Consider the following 16,180-nt stretch of genomic DNA (forward strand, 5'->3'; position numbering starts at 1 on the left):
GAGACTGCGAGCTTTGGGCTTGATTCTGGGTGGATTCAGACGCTCCTGTCTGCCCTGCGGGGCTGGGTGCACTAGGCAGATGGCGCGTTCTCGGAAACTGACGTGCCAGTGGCAGGCGTTGGTGACAACGAGCATGGTGCAGGGGGCCTGGGGGCGGGCAGGGCAGAGGGGTCAGTTGGGGTGACTGGGAGGAGGGGTAGCAGGGGAGGGGAGGAGAGGCCCAGGCTGGGGCAGGGTGGCCTTGGCAGTCAATGCCAGCCATCCAGCTGACCCCACGCTCACAGACCGGGGGGAGCGGCCTTGGGATGGGGTGGGGGGGATGAGAGGCAGACAGGCCTAGGGGGCTGGCAGGCGGTGAGTGCCAGGGTCCCGCTCTGTTGAGGGGACAGTGGCGCTGGATGGCGGGGAGTCCTTCCCCAGTGCGGCTCACCGTGTCCTGTCATGTCTTCGTGGGGACCGAGGCTTCCCTGCTGCTCGCTGCCCCTTGCAACCAGACAGATGGGGAGAGGGCCTGGGGCACGGGTGGGTGGCTGGGTGGCCTCTGGGGACCAGGAGGGAGAGGAAGGGGCTGGTTCTGGCGGGATTCGCACAACCTGGGTCACGTAAACGCCTTGCTGCCTTTCAGAGCCCCACAGCAGAGGGCGGACACCACAGAGAATGCTGCCCCAGCAGGGACTCCTGGCCTGCCAGTGGGGAGCACTGGTGGGCTGGGCCCTGGGGGCAGTTGGTGTAGTTTCCCTGGTGATGCCCCTCAGTGCATCACCTCTTTTGAGCGGAGGTGGATTTGGGTGGGGGGCAAGTTTAAGGTTCAAGGTCGCTTGGGTTTACGGTAAGAGGGGCTGGTCCTGGTAAAGTTAGGAGTGAACAGGACATGGCCCTGCCTCCCCAGCAAAGGTCATGGTCAGGTCAAGAGGCCATGACCCTGCAGGCAGAGGCTGTCACCCAGCAAGGCGGTGACGACTGCCCAGACTAAAGCAAGCCCAGTGGGCGTGCCAGGGAATCCAGGGGAGCTTCCTGCATGGGGTGCTGGATGTGCCCAGACTGAGGGGACTGGCTGGGGGAAGGCGAGCTCCTGGCTGAGGGAAGGCTCATTCAGGGAGGGCTGGGGGCAGCCCCTGGCTGAGGCGCGGGTCAGAAAGGTGGTGTGAGGGGCAAGTGAGGGGCTTCCCGAAGAACCTGGAAGCCGGAGGAAGTCAGGCCGCATCAGTCAGAGCAAAGAGGTCCAGAGCCATCAACCACCGGTGACGGCCGCTGTGGTCGCTGTGGGACCTTGGCAGGGCAGGGTGGGAGCTGGGCAGGGCTGAGCACTGGGATGCGGGTGCAGCTCTGTCCTCTACGGCCCTCGCCCTGCTGCCCCCAGCCGGGGAGCCTTGAGTCCCATCCTGTCCTGTCTGCTATGGGAGGGGAGGGGTTGCTGAAGGACCGGGGGTTCTGTGCCCCGCTCGGCCCCGCTCTCCATGGGTGCACACACGCTGCACAAACCGCACATATCACACACACCCACACACGTGCTACCCCACACACAATCAATTAAAAGAGGCGCCCATAATAAGGTGTTCTGGTGAAAAATCTTACTCTCAAATGAAATGAAGAATTAAAAAAGTCATCTACACAGGAGAAAACACAATAGCAGCAACAAAATACGTAAAGGACCTAAAGGGAAGAGTTATTTTGGTGTGTGGTGGGCAGCCTCCAGGGGGGGCCGATGACTCCTGCCTCCTGGATCTCACGCTCTTCTGAAATCCTCACGCACTCAGCTGTCACTGGCCTGTGTGAGCTGTGGACAGTGTGTGACTTCCAAGATGAACTCACAGAAGGCATCACGGCTGGTGCCCGGCCCTCTCCCGGGTTACCCACTGGAAGGACGCCAACCGCCATAACATGAAGACACTCACGCGGCCTCTGCAGAAGCCCACGAGGGAGAACCGAGGCCTCCAGCCAACAGCCAGGTGAGCGAGCCACTGCAGAAACACATCCTCAGCCCAGTCAAGGCTTCATGTGGGCGGAGCCCTGGCCAATTCCCTGACTGTGACGGCAGCTCATCAGGGACCCTGGGCTAGAATCACCTGGCCAAGCCATTCCTGCATTCCTGACCCAAATAAACTATGACATAGCAAACGCTCACTGTTTTAAAGCCCTAAGTTTGGAGGTAATTTATTACACAGCAATAGATAACTAATTAAGGCATCAAACTTTTCCTCCACAATATTATAGACAGAAAAACAATGAGACCGTAACTGCAGAGTTTTGTGAAGAAACTAAAATGAACCAAAGATGTCTGTCTAGTCAACCTAGCTTTATGTAAAAGATAAAAGTTTCAGATGTGCAGGGGCTCACCTACATACCATTTCTAAAAAAATTCTGCAGACAACAGAGAAATGAGTAAGAGTAAGTGAGAGAGCAAAGAAACCTGAGAAATACAGTGAAATATAAAAAATGAAGGAAAAAAGGGCCAGAAAGCACAATTAAATGCCAGAAACATCACATGGGCCAGTTGGGACAATATATGTGGATGCTTTAAATTCTTCCGTTAAAGACAAATATTCCCACGCACCCTATGTTTGCAAGAGCAGGATCAACAACGACCAAACTATAGAAAGAGCACAGATGCCCACTGGCTGATGGGTGGATAAAATAGATGCGGTTTCTGTACACAATGGAATATTACTGAGCCATCAAAAAGAATGAGATCTTGCCATTTGCAACAACACGGAAGGAGCTAGAGAGTGTTACGCTAAGTGAAATAAGTCAGTCAGAGAAAGACAAATATCATATGACTTCGCTCATATGTGGAATTTAAGAAACAAAACAAACAAAGGGAGTAAAAAAGAGATAAACCTAAAAACAGGCTCTTAACATAGAGAGCAGACTGATGGGTACCAGAAGGCAGGTGGATGGGGGATGGGTGAAGTAGGTGACGGGGATGAAGAGGTACAAACTTCCAGTTAGAAAATAAATGAGTCATGGGGATGGACAGCGCAGCATGCACTTCCATGATAACGTCGCGTGGTGACAGGTGGTGACCACGCTAACGGGGTGGGGGAGGGATACGGCTGAATGTATAGAATTGTCGAATCACTAGGCCGTACACCTGAAAGTAATCTAGTATTACGTGTCAATTATACTCAATAAAAAAAGAGAGAAAAGAAAAGAAAAATATTCTTAAATTGGATCAAACAATGAAACCTGTCTGATGAGGTTTACACGGGAGTGACACTAGATGGACTGTCACAGATGGTGCAGAGAAACTCAGGGCAGGTGAGCACAGAGAGGAAGACGGTGGGGCCACATCGTGGGGCCGGTCTAAGTTGAGACAGAAGGGTGAGGGATGGCACCAAGAAAGAAATAAAGGCTGCTATCTGATAACGAGTCTATCGGATTTCGTAGCACAAAATTATATACAGCAAAGTGGTGAAAAATCAAAGAAAAAGCTGACAAGCCAGTTATTAATAGAAGACTTTAACTCAGCTTTCAAAGTTCTTGATAGATCACATAAACAATAACAAAAAAGAGGATCTGAATGTCATGTTTTGTAAAACTCTGGTAGTAACAAGTACGGAATATGTATTTTCTAAACATTAGGATTTGGATAATGTGCATAGAACAGACACACACGTACCTAGATCTATCTTGGAAACCTACAAGTAGGGAATGTATGTTCTTTTAAAAGTTTTAGAAAATTCATTTCTAGAACGACCACAAATCAGCTTTAATTAATTTAAAAAACAATTAGAAATTGTAAGGATCAAATTCCCTGAACCACAATGCAAAACCAGTCACTAGTAAGACACACACACAAAAATATTAAAGCATCTGGAAATTTAAAAAATTCTCTCTTGCTAAAACGACATAGGAATTAGTGACAACAGTGTTATGTATCAAAACAAATATTAGAAGGTCAAAGCTGTAACTTCAGGACAATATGTAGCCTTAGATGCTTTATGTTGTAAGATGGAAAATTAGTGTAACAAATTAGACACTTAGTTAAAGAAGCTAAGGGCAAAAGTAAATTAACAAAATGAATCTCAAGAAAATAAGAGAAAGAAAATAATAAGAAATAAACGAATTGATTACAAAACAACAGTAGAACTATAAATACACCTAAGAGCTGGTTCTTTGGAAAAGCCAATAAAGTAGAAAAATTTAATCAAAAATAAAAACGATGAGGCACGAATATAGTAATACAAGAATTTAGGAATGAGTAAAATAATGTAGTGATGGATGAAGAAGGTTTTGAAGGAGCATACCACGTGCAGCTCTAAGCTAACAGTATGAAAGACCATGCTCTGGAAGAGTCTGAGGAGAGGTGCGGAACCGATGGGACTCCGCCCCAGAAGGGGACGCGCCCCAGGGTTCTGGCCCACATGGATTTGGGTCTTCAAGGACAAATGCTTCTGGGCCTGTTCCAAAACATAAAAAGATAAGCTTTTCAATTCATTTTTAAACTTGGAAAAGCCAGAGGCCAAAAATTGATCAAGGAAGTCCCTAAAGGAACTCTATAGGCAAATCTCACTTTTAAACACAGTTGCAAAAATCCTAACAGAGACTAGACAATAAAGTCCAGTAGCATGTTAAGGACGACTATACCAAAGCTAGACGAAGTTAGTTTAGAAATACGATGATGCGACACTACAAAGCATATTAACGTGAAGCACGTTAATATAAAAAGAAAATCATGTAACTGCCTTAAGGAGCCCAGAAACATCCATTTCTGACTAAAAAAAAAAAAAAAAAAGGCAAACTTCATAAGAAATTTAGGAGTTGAATTAACATTACAAAGCATATAAATTTAAAATCAACAAACAATATCGTATTTTATACCAAAACTAAAATAGGCGTCCTTATCTTTGTAGGGCACAGATTCCTTCCAGAATCTGGACCATTCCACGTGACACAAAGGCACAGATGCCCATGTACAGAAATCACACCTTTCATGAACTCAGGGAGTCCATCCATGGACCTGACCCCAGATTAAAAATGCCTGCACTCAGGGGTGCCTGGGGGCGCTCAGTCGGTTGAGTGTCCAACTTCAGTTCAGGTCAGGATCTCGTGGTTCGTGAGTTCGAGCCCCACGTCGGGCTCTGTGCTGACAGCTTGGAGCCTGGAGCTGCTTCGGATTCTGTGTCTCCCTGTCTCTCTGCCCCTACCCCACTAGTTCTATCTGTCTCTCAAAAATAAATAAACATTAAAACAACAAGAGCAACAACAACAAAAACCTCCTGCGCTCAAACAATGCCCACAGACAAACAGACAAGACAAAAACCTCTCTGGTTTTCAGTGTTGTGTTGGAAGCCAATGCAATAGGACCATAAGAAGAAATAAAGTATAAATCTTGGAAAGGGAAGAGATGGAAAGTGCCCTCACTAAAGACGGGACTGTCCACCCAGAAAACCCAATAAAATCAATTGTAAAAAGTTTATGGGAAGGCAGGGGAGGTTCAGTGAGGCAGTTATAAGAAAAATATATACGAAAAGCTGTCAATTTTCTTCTGTCAGTGACAACTAATGAGGAAATCCAATGGAAAAAGCACTATTTACATTAGCAAGAAAAGCAATGTAAATCTAAGGAGTGAACTTCAGAATCTAAGAATGTGCAGGACTCATTAAACAAACTCAAAAAAAATTTCTAAGGAACACACAGGAGAGACAAACCTTGTTTCTGGATGAGAAACACAGTATTTAAGAATATCAGTTCTTTCTTTTTTTATTTTTTAAATTATTATTATTATTTTTTTAATTTTTTTAACGTTTATTTATTTTTGAGACAGAGAGAGACAGAGCATGAACAGGGGAGGGTCACAGAGAGGGGGAGACACAGAATCTGAAACAGGCTCCAGGCTCTGAGCTGTCGGCACAGAGCCCGACGCGGGGCTCGAGCCCTCGGACCGTGAGATCGTGACCTGAGCTGAAATCGGACACTTAACCGACCGAGCCACCCAGGCGCCCCTTAAATTATTTCTTTAAATATAATGTATTGTTAAGTGGGCTAACATACAGTGTGTACAGTGTGCTCTTGGGTTTGGGGGTAGATCCCGGTGCTTCATCACTTACATACAACCCGGCGCTCATCCCAAACAGCGCCCTCCTTAGTGCCCATCACCCATTTTCCCCTCTCCCCTGCACCCCCATCAACCCTCAGTTTGTGCTCTGTATTTAAGAGTTTAATGGTTTAAGAATATCAGTTATTTCCAACCGGATCTACACCTGAATGTAATTTTGACTAGAATCTCCAGGAAACATTTTTGCTTCGTGCCTGCCGACACGTTGACAAAAAGAACCCGAGGCGGAAAGAATAAAGGTTGGCTGAGAGCAACAAAAGACACAGGGTAACGAGGAGAGTTGTGCTATCAAGGGCTCGTGCCACAATAAAACCGCAGCGATCCGGCACTTATGGTTTGGTGGTGGACTGCGCCAACAGGCCGCCCGGCAAGCAACGGGCCACGCCGCACAGAACTGGGCTGAGACTGGCCCTTCCGCGCAGCGACGGGGTCCTGGGCCAGGGCTCCCCGACGTGATGAGAAACGGGCGTAGTCTCGCCTGGACCCAGATAAATCCCAGAGGTGAGTGCGAAACAGACTAAGAAGTCTTTGGGGAAAACATGGAAGGAATGAGACGACGAGGGAATAATATCTCCTACGATCGCCGTGCACCAGACACCACGCTACCTCTCCTCACGCAACACTCACGACCGCCCTCGGGCACTGGTACCCTGACGGTCCCCGCCTCCCAGGGAGGAGACGGAGACCAAGTGGAGGCAACTCGTCCAGGATGCTCAGCCAAGAGCTGAGGTCCAAAGCCAGGCGGCACGGCTCGGGGTCCACCCTCTTGGTAACTGGACTCCCGCAGGGGACCTTCCTCACAGCACAAATGTGAGCAGCCCTGGGACAGACCAAGAGCCAGACAACAGTCTTTCCAAGATTCCATATTTTTCTGAAGTTTACTTACTTATGTATGTATTTATTTATTTAGAGTGAGGGAACACATGTCAGTGGGGGGGGGGGAAGAGAGAGAGAGATTGAGAGAGAGAGAGAGAGAGAGAGAGAGAGAGAGAGAGAGAGAATCCCAAGCAGGCTCCATGCTGACAGCATGGAGCCCAATGAGGGGCTCGATCCTGCAAATCATGAGATCATGACCTGAGCCCAAACCAAGAGTCAGATGTGTAACCGACTGAGTCACCCAGGTGCCCCAAGATTTCATATTTTTAAGGTTTAAAAATTTTGATGGCCTGCTATTAGGTGTGCAATGTTTATAACTATTACAGTTTCTTGCTCTATTGAAATTTTTATTAACATATAATGTCTTTTGTCTCTTGTAACTGTTTTTGACTTAAAGTCCATTTTACCAGACATTAGTACAGCCACCCTGCTCTCTTTTGGTTCCGAATTGCATGGAATAACTTTTCCATCCTTTCACTTTTTTTTTTAATGGTTATTTATTTGAGACAGTGAGGGTGAGAGGGGGAGGGGCAGACAGAGAGGGAGACCGAGGATCTGAAGCTGGGTCTGCGCTGACAGCACAGAGCCCAATGCGGGGCTCAAACTCACGAACTGTGAGATCATGGCCTGAACCAAAGTCGGACGCTTAACCAACTGAGCCACCCAGGAGCCTCCTCCATCCTTTGACTTTTAACCTACTTGTGTCCCTGGGTGTAATGTGAGTCTCTTGTACACAGCTGACCCTTGAAAAGTACGAGGGTCAGGGACGCCGACCCCCCGCTCCCCACACTGTGTAAAACTTTCGACGCCCCCCAGACTTAACTGCTAATAGCCTACTGTTGGCTGGAAGCCTTATTGATAATAGAGAGTCGATTAACACCGTGTATGTTATACGCATTACAGATTCTAATGCTACAGTAAGCTAGAGAAAAAAATGTTAAAAAAATCATATGGAAGAGAAAATACATTTACAGTACCGTAGTGCAGAAAATCTACACGTAAGTAGGCCTGCACAGTTCAAACTCAGGTTCAAGGGTCGGCTGCAGTTGGATCGTGTTTGTTTATAATCCATTCTGCCAGTCTCTGTCTTTTGATTGGAGAATGTAATCTGTTTACAATTAATGTAACTACTGATAAGGAGAGACCCACTTCCGTCCTTTTGCTATTTGTTTTCCATATACCTTATATAGCTTTTGGTTTCTCATTTTCTGCATTATGACTTTTTCTGTGTTTAGTTGATTTTTGTAGTGAAACATTTACATTCTTTCCTCATTTCTCTTCGTGTATATTCTTTAGGTATGTATGGTTACCAGGGGGATTACATTTAACATCCTAAAGTTACAACATGCTAATTTGAATTTATATCAGCTTTACGTCAGTATTATACAAAACCTCTGCTCCTTTACAAGCTCTACCCCTATCGCTTTCAGTTACTGATGTCAAAAAACTACGTTTTTATACATTGTGTGTTCAAAACATAACAAAATATTATTTTTAATGCGTTAGTTTAAGTTATGTAGAAAGCAAAATGTGGAATTACCGTTGTTACTATAACATGAGCTTTTATAATTGCTCATGTGTTTATCTTCACTGAGATCTTTATTTCTCCATCTGGCTTCAAGTTACTGTCTAGAGTCCTTCCATTTCACCCTGGAGGACTCCCTTGGGTGTTTCTTGAAGGTCAGGTCTAGTAGTAACAAATTCCCTCAGCTTCTGTTTATCTGAGAATGTTTTAATTTTCCACTCACTTTTGGAGGACAGTTTTGCTAGATATAGAATTTTTGGGTGACAGGTTTTTTTTCTTTTAGCATTTTGAATATCATCAGCCCACTGCCTCTGGTCTCCCAAGTTTCTGATGAGAAATCTGTGGGTAATCTTATTGAGGACACGTGGATATCATGAGTCACGTCTCCTGCTTATTTCAAAAATTTCTTTGTCTTGGTTTTCTGATAATTTGATGACAATGAGTCTCAGTGTGAGTCTCTTTGAATTTATCCTACCTGGAGTTCATGGAGCTTCTTGGATTTTATATTCATGTCTTTATCAAACTTGGAAGTTTTGAGCCATTATTTCTTCAAATACTTTTCTTGCCTGCTTCTCTCTCTCCTCTCCTTCTGGGACTCCCACACTGTGTATGCTGGTCCTTTAGGCTCTGTTCACTTTTCTTTAATCTTTTTTCTTTCTGTTCCTCAGACTCAATAGTTTGCACTGTCCTATCTCCAACTTCCCTGGCTCTTTCTTCTGTCTGCTCAAGTCTGCCTTTGAATTCTTCTAGGGAAGTTTTCATTTTAGTTATTGTACTTTTCAGCTCCTTTATTTCTTTTTGAATTCTATATAGATATCTCTTTATTGGTACTTCCTTTTTTTTCAGACATTGTTTTCTTGATTTCTTTCATGCTTTCCTCTAGTTTTTTTTGAGCGTTTTTAAGATGATTGTGTTCAGGTCTGCCTAGTAGATCCACCATCAGGTCTTTTTCAGGATTAGTTTCTGTTGGTATATGGTTTTTTCTCCCCTTTGAACAGGCCATACTTTCCTGTTTCTTTGTATGATTTGTGATTTTTTTTTTGTTGAGAACTGGAATTTGAATCTAATGATGTGATACGTCTGGAAATCAGATCCTCCTTCCCCAGGGCTTGCTGTTTGTTTGGTTTTGATTGTTATAGGCCATCTCCGTGCCAAGGATCAGCCTGAAGTGTAAGTAAGAGGCATTCTCAGGTGTTTCCTGACCACACACCTTCCCTGAACATGTTCACTGCCCACCTAATTCCCCTCTATATGCAGCTGCATTCTAATGCCCTACTCTTCAGTGTCTGGCTCCCCCAAAAAGAAAGAGAAAAGTGAATAGGGAAAAAAAAAGTGGCAATACTTTAAATCCCCTGTAAGTAAATTCGGCCAGAGAAGGAAGGGATGGGGACTTGCAATGATGGGAGGAAAGGAAACAACAATGGCAGCCTCAATGGTTTAAGAAGAAGATATCACAGAAAGTAGCTTCTCTGTACACCAACAAATTGGATAGCCTTGGGGAAATGGACAAATTCTTAGAAACACAAAACCTACAAACCATGAAGAAACAGAAATTCCGAACAGATCTATAACTAGTAACGACATTGAATAAGGAACTGAAAATCTCCTGACAGAGAAAAGCCCTGAACCTGATGGCTTCGCTGGTGAATTCTACCAAACATTAAAGAAGAACTAACACCAGCACTTCTTAAACTTTTCAAAAAAAGTTGAAGAGGAGGGAATATTCCCTTACTCATTCTATGACATCAGCATTATGCTGATGCCAAAGTCAGACAAAGATACTACAAGAAAAGAAAATACAGACCAGTAATCCTATTGAACATGGACACAAAAATCCTCCACAAAGTATTACCAAACAGAATTCAATAGGATAGTAAAAGGATTAAATACCATGAGCAAGTGGGATTCATTCCTGCAATGCAAGTATAGTTCAACATCTGAAAATTGACCAGTGTAATATAACCCACATGATACCTCAATGCAGAAAAATCTTTTGATAAAACTTAATATCCTTTCATGATAGGAACACCCTAAAACTAGGAATAGAAAGAACCCATCTCAATATAACAAAAGCCATATATGAAAATTGACTTGGATATACATGTTCATGGATTGGAAGACAATATCAAGTTGAGTGGTATTGGTGTCAATACCACTCAAAGTGATTTATAAATTTAATTCAATCTCTATCAAAATCCAAATGATGATTTTTGCAGAAATAGAAAAAAACATTCTAAATCCATAAGAAATCTCAAGGGACCCTGAATAACATAAACAATCTTAAAAGAGAAGACCAAAGCTGGAGGACTCACGCTTCCTCGTTTCAAAACTTACTACAAAGCTATAGTAACGAAAACAGTGTGGTACTGGCATAAAGACAGACATATAGACCTGTGGAATAGAGTCCAGGAGTAATCCTTGCATATATATTCAAGTACTTTTCAACAAAGATGTCATGACCATTCAGTGGGGTTAAAGAGAGTTCTTTTCAACAAACGGTGCTGGTGCAGTGAAAAATGAGTATCCACAAGCAAAAGAATGAAGTTGGACCCTTACCTAACACCAGACACAAAAATTAACTCAAAGTGGATCCATGATCTACATATAAGACCTAAATCTATAAAACTTAGAAGAAACTTGGGGCAAAACCTCACAACATTGCAGTTGGCAATGATTTCTTGGCTGGGACACCAAAAGCATAAGCCACTTAAGAAAAAATAGGCAAACTGAATTTCCTGAAAAATAAAACATTTTGTGTATGAAAAGATACTATCCACAGAGTCAAAAGGCAACCCTACAGAATGGGAAAAAGTCTTTGCAAATTGTACATGTGGTAAGGGATTAAAGTCCCGAATAGATAGAGAACTTCTAAAACTCAACAGCAAAAAAACCAAACAACTTGACTCAAAAATGGATGAAGGACTTGAATAGAAATTTCTCCAAAGAAGATATACAAATGGCCAATGAGCACATGAGAAGATGCTCAACGTCATGAATTATTAGAGAAGCACATACCAAAATTGTAAGGATATCACCTCATACTCATTAGGATGGCTAAGATTTAAAAAACCCCAGGAAATAACACATGTTGGAGGATGTGGAGAAATTGGAATTATTGGCTGGAATGTAAAACAGTAGAGCCTCTGCGGACAACGGTACGGTGGTTCCTCAAAAAAAAAAAAAAAAAAAAGATAAAATGACAATATGATCCAGCAATTCCATTTCTGGCTATATACCCACCCCCCAAATCAAAAGCCGGGTCTCAAAGAGGTATTTGTACACCCATCTTCAGCGGTCACGTGAGTGATTACTCCCAATAGCTAAAACATGAAAACAACCCAAGTGCCCACTTGCATCCACTTGAATGGACAACCACAGTGCAAGCACAGAATACAGTGCAGTATATTCACACAGTGCAGTATTATTCAGCCTTAAAGAGAAAGGAAATTCTGTCACCTGCCACAACATGGATGAACCTTGAGGATATAGTATGTTCCGTGAAATACGCCAGTGACAAGAAAACAAATACTGTAAGATTTCAATTACATGAGGGACTTAGAATATTGAAAAAATCATAGACAGAAAGTAGAATGGTGGCTGCCAGGGACTGGGGACGGGAAAGGGGAGTTATTTAATGGTACAGAGTTTCAGTTTTTCGAGAGGAAAGGAATTTCAGAGACGGATGGAGGTGATCATGTACCTAATACCACTGAGCTCTACACTTAAAAATGGTTACGACAATAAGCTTTATGTTATGTGTATTTTACCATAGGTTTTAAAAACTGGGGGGAAAAGTTCTTACAAATTAGTAAAACTGAGCACCCATTAGGAACACGGGGAAACCACAACCAGGCAAATGGTCAGTAATCAAAAGCTGTCGAAGGCACAGAAATCAAGGCCCTGTAGACAGACCAACAGTGCGCCGCTCCTCACCCACGAAACCGGCATGTGAGAAAACCAAAACAAACCAAACAGCAATCCTGCCCGTTGTGGAGAATGCCAGTGTCCTTCCCCACTTTTCTGGTGCGTATCTGACGGGAAGCCTGAAAGCCTTGACACTTGTCAGAGCTTTTGACCCAGAGCCACTCTCCCAGCAGCAGGGGCCCCTCACCACTGGATCCCCACCTCCACCTGCTTATTACAGCGGCTGCAATGGGCCACCACGAGGCTCACACACTGTGTGGCGTGGAGCGTTGACATGTTTTAGGTCACCCGGGAGGGTGTGTGTACCGTCTGTGGAGAATGTCGCTTTATGACATGGCCCAATGCCAGCCCTCACCCCTTGGGTGGGGGTTGGGCTCCCCCAGGTGCTGCTCAATGAGTAGCATCCCATGATCCTTGCTTCTTTGCAGGTGCAGCCCACACCAGGGTCCCCCCCTTCACTTCGCACAGATGTGTGAAAGAAGCCAGAGAAGGGACTGATCCACTGAAATGTGGAAAGAATCAAACTATTTGTGGTTTTCTTAATCATAAGAACTAAGTTCTTCCAGCATCACAAAGCATTCTGTAGGTGCAAACGTGCTCTTTCCACACTCTGCACCCGGAGACCCTTGGCAGCCCTGGCAGTGAAGAGGGCAGGTACTATTAAGCCCAGCCTGGTCCTACAGATGAGAAGATGCTGGCTGGAGAGGAGGGTGGGCCGGCCCACAGCCGCTGCCGAGGCCCCAGCTCCTTCTCCTCGGCACTGGCCGTCCCTCCTCCGACCTGGCCCATCCCAGGGCGCTCATCTGAAGGCCCCCCTGCTGCCCACAGCTCCCGGAAACACAGAGCCACCCTTCTGGCCAGTGACGCCGAGTCCGCTGCGTGCCATATGCACTGGCCGGGGCCGGGGCCCGGGCTGCGCCCAACCTGGTGGCCCAGTGGCAGGAGCCCTACCTACTCTGTCCCTGCACGGTGCCTTCCCTAACCACTGTGCCCAACGACGGCCCCCACCCTGCTGCGGACTTTGTCAGCCTCCCGGGTTTCTTTCATTAGCACATGGTGGCAGCGTCACGGTGGCCAGCAGGGCCCAGCGGCGCATCGATTCCTGAGTCCTGCCAATGGGTCACACCTGGGACCCTTGTGCCCACCCCCTCCAGCCTGGCCTGGGAGACTCCAGGTCACATATGCCTGGGGCTCCTGCCTCCGCTCCCCCCACCCCACTCTCCTGCCTCTGAATAACGTCAGGAAGGCAGACAGCGCCCCTCCTCAGAGCCCCAAAGGCCTGTCCTGCCTCCTGGCCTGGTGAGATGAGGCTGGGAATATATCCCAAAAGGCTTTTTTGTTGTTGTTAAACAAATGTAAGATTATCCCCGGGCCAGAACTCCTTTATTGCAAGAAAAAACCCGCGAATCTGTGGATCTCCAGCTTCTTTCTTCTTGGGCATTAATCTAAAAATGAGGCTCCTTTTCTTGGGGACAGCTGGGTAGACAGAAGGTATGGGTGCTGGAGCTGGTGATTTTCTCCCTGGGTATGGGGTGGGGGTGGTGATATGCCCTGTGGGCACACCTGAGGCACCACGCCCTGCTGGTTTTTGGGTTGTTAGTATCAGAGACCTCTCAGTTGACCCCCCCCACCCCTACCCTAAAGCCTTGCTCTAAGGGTGCTGGGACCCCAGGGCCCTATTAAACTGGATGAGGAGTCCTGGGAGGGTGTGGGGTCTGGCCCAGCAAGGGGGCCGTCACAGGAGCCATCAGCCCGGACTCCTACTTCTGCAGCCCCCTGCTTAGTCTCACCCGGCAGACTTTGGTGGGCAGCGGGGCTGGAGAATGCGGGTGGGTCACCTCCAGCCTCAGAGGAATGGGGGGGCAGGCTAGGCTCTTGCTGATTCTAGAGTGAGGGTGGGGGGGTGACCTGTCCTCTCCACTAGGGTATCAGGGACCCTTTGTCACCTGAAGAGTGCCTGGGGGGCCCTGGAGAGCTCATTCTGGACCTGGCAGCTCCTTCCAGAAGGAGGAACAGGCTCTCCCTCTTGAGCCCAGAGGAGAGGGACCAGCCCCGCTGGAGACCCGGTGCGCGTTCCAAGTCAGAGGGGCTGGTCTTCCCGTGGGGGTGACTTGGGCTCCTCAGCCCTCTGAATGTGATCTCTAGGCCAGAGATAAAACCAAACTCCCAGGAAGCAGCCAGGGGTCCGCCTGCACACGCTGAGCCCCTGGGGGCTATTTGGTGAGGAGGTGACCGCGAGGTCTCCCCCGCTGTCCCAGCAGCCAAGCCCGGAAGCCGCAGGGTCTTAGCACCAAGCCCGGAAATGGAGGAATCCCTCCCAAACCCCTCAGCTCTGCCCCAGAAGGTGCCAAAGAGGGGGCGGCCAGACGAGTCCCTCCCCCGGTCCCCACCGCGTCCTAAGCAGCGGGCGTGGGGAGCTCGGAGGGAGGGCAAGTAGCTGGAACGGGGGCCGCCAGGCCTGCGCGCCCCCCGGCCCCCGGGCCCCCCGCGAGGAGCTCGCTCGCCACCGGGGAGGCCAGCCGGCCGGCGGGTCCCAAGGCTCCCGCGCGCGGCCGCGGCTCCAGGCGGGTCCCGGGCCGGCCGAGCGGCGCTTACCTGACCCCGGAGCGCGCGGGGCGCCCTCGCCGGACACGTCTCGAGGAGCTCCGGGTGCTGGCGGCCGCGACGCGGGCTCCGAGCGGGCAAGAGGGAGGGGTCCGCGGCGGGGGCCGCCCACTTTATACGCCTCCCGCCGCCCGCCAGGGCCGCGCCCCGACGCCCCGACAGCGCGGACAGCGGGAGGCGCTGCGGCCCCGCGGATGGCGGGGGACCAGGGGTGGGAAGTGAGGGCCCTGGGGTGGGGGCATGTAGGGTCGGAGGGGTGGACTGGGGGGCGGGAAGTGAAGAGGGCGCGGTGGGAAGGAAGGGACAGGGGTGCAGTGTGGCGGGGGGGACGGATGGGGGCCGGGAGGACGGAGGGTTGGAGGGGGACACGGAGGGGGGGGGCACTGCTGGAAACGGGGTGTGGCCGGGGCGGGGGCGCTGCCACCTCTCCTTGAACTGGTCCGAAGCCTCTGCCCCAGCGGTCCTCACAGCCCTCCGCGCCGCCCAGTCCACACCCGTCCACACCTGGACCGCACTGAGGCAGCTGCTTGGACATCACGCCCGGCCTGGCTGCCTGCTGCCGCTGCCAGATTTCCAGGCCGAGCTGACCTGGGAGATGGGGAGCGGCGCCCTGCACCTGGAGTGGTGGGAGGCGCCGGGGACTCGCCCCTGGACGGCGCCAAGGGGTCCCCATTCTCCGTGTCCCCCTCGCTCAGGCTTAGCCTGACCTAGCCTGGTCTGGGAACACACAGCTCCTGCGACCCTGCGAGTCAGAATGTGTTTCTGCGCCGTGGGCTCCCGCCTCCCCAGGGCCCAAGAGCCTCCCGGTCAGATGGGAGGGGACTGGCTGGGAAAGGGCAGGGGTTCCGGGACAGGGGGAGCCTCAGGAGCTGCAGGGGCAGGGCGGGTGGAGCCTGCAGGTGCACTTTCCCTGGAGAACTCCGCAGGTGGGCTTGGTGCTGGGCCCAGAGGCCACCGTGATGTCGGACGTCCACCCATGAGCAGAGTCTGGGGGTCCCTGGCAGAGCTGTGGTGGGAGTCCCTGCTCCCCAATCTGGAGTGGCAGACCCCCACTGGGGTGCAGGCAGGGCTGGGCAGAGGTCCTGGGGGTCTGGGGCCGGGCCTTGCAGGGAGGGGGCTGTGGCTCCAGCTTCAGTTTGGCAACTCTCTGACTTAGCACCCTCCCCTCAAGAGGAGAGATGTGCACTGCTTCT

At 48.8% G+C, this 16,180-nt stretch overlaps 1 protein-coding gene across 2 annotated transcripts in view; it reads right to left on the bottom strand.

Annotated features, from left to right (window-relative positions):
- The window catches only part of COL6A2 (collagen type VI alpha 2 chain), a 32,751-nt gene extending 17,656 nt beyond the window's left edge, over nt 1-15,095 (bottom strand). For both annotated transcript variants that reach the window (XM_019434650.2, XM_019434651.2), the window contains exon 1: nt 14,979-15,095. The gene's annotated coding sequence lies outside the window, so the exon portion shown is untranslated. The remainder of the gene's footprint in view (nt 1-14,978) is intronic.
- Between the last annotated feature and the right edge of the window lie 1,085 nt (nt 15,096-16,180).

This window comes from Panthera pardus, unplaced genomic scaffold, assembly GCF_024362965.1.
Source record: "Panthera pardus isolate Hobbes unplaced genomic scaffold, ASM2436296v1 HiC_scaffold_16, whole genome shotgun sequence".
Taxonomy (NCBI): domain Eukaryota; kingdom Metazoa; phylum Chordata; class Mammalia; order Carnivora; family Felidae; genus Panthera; species Panthera pardus.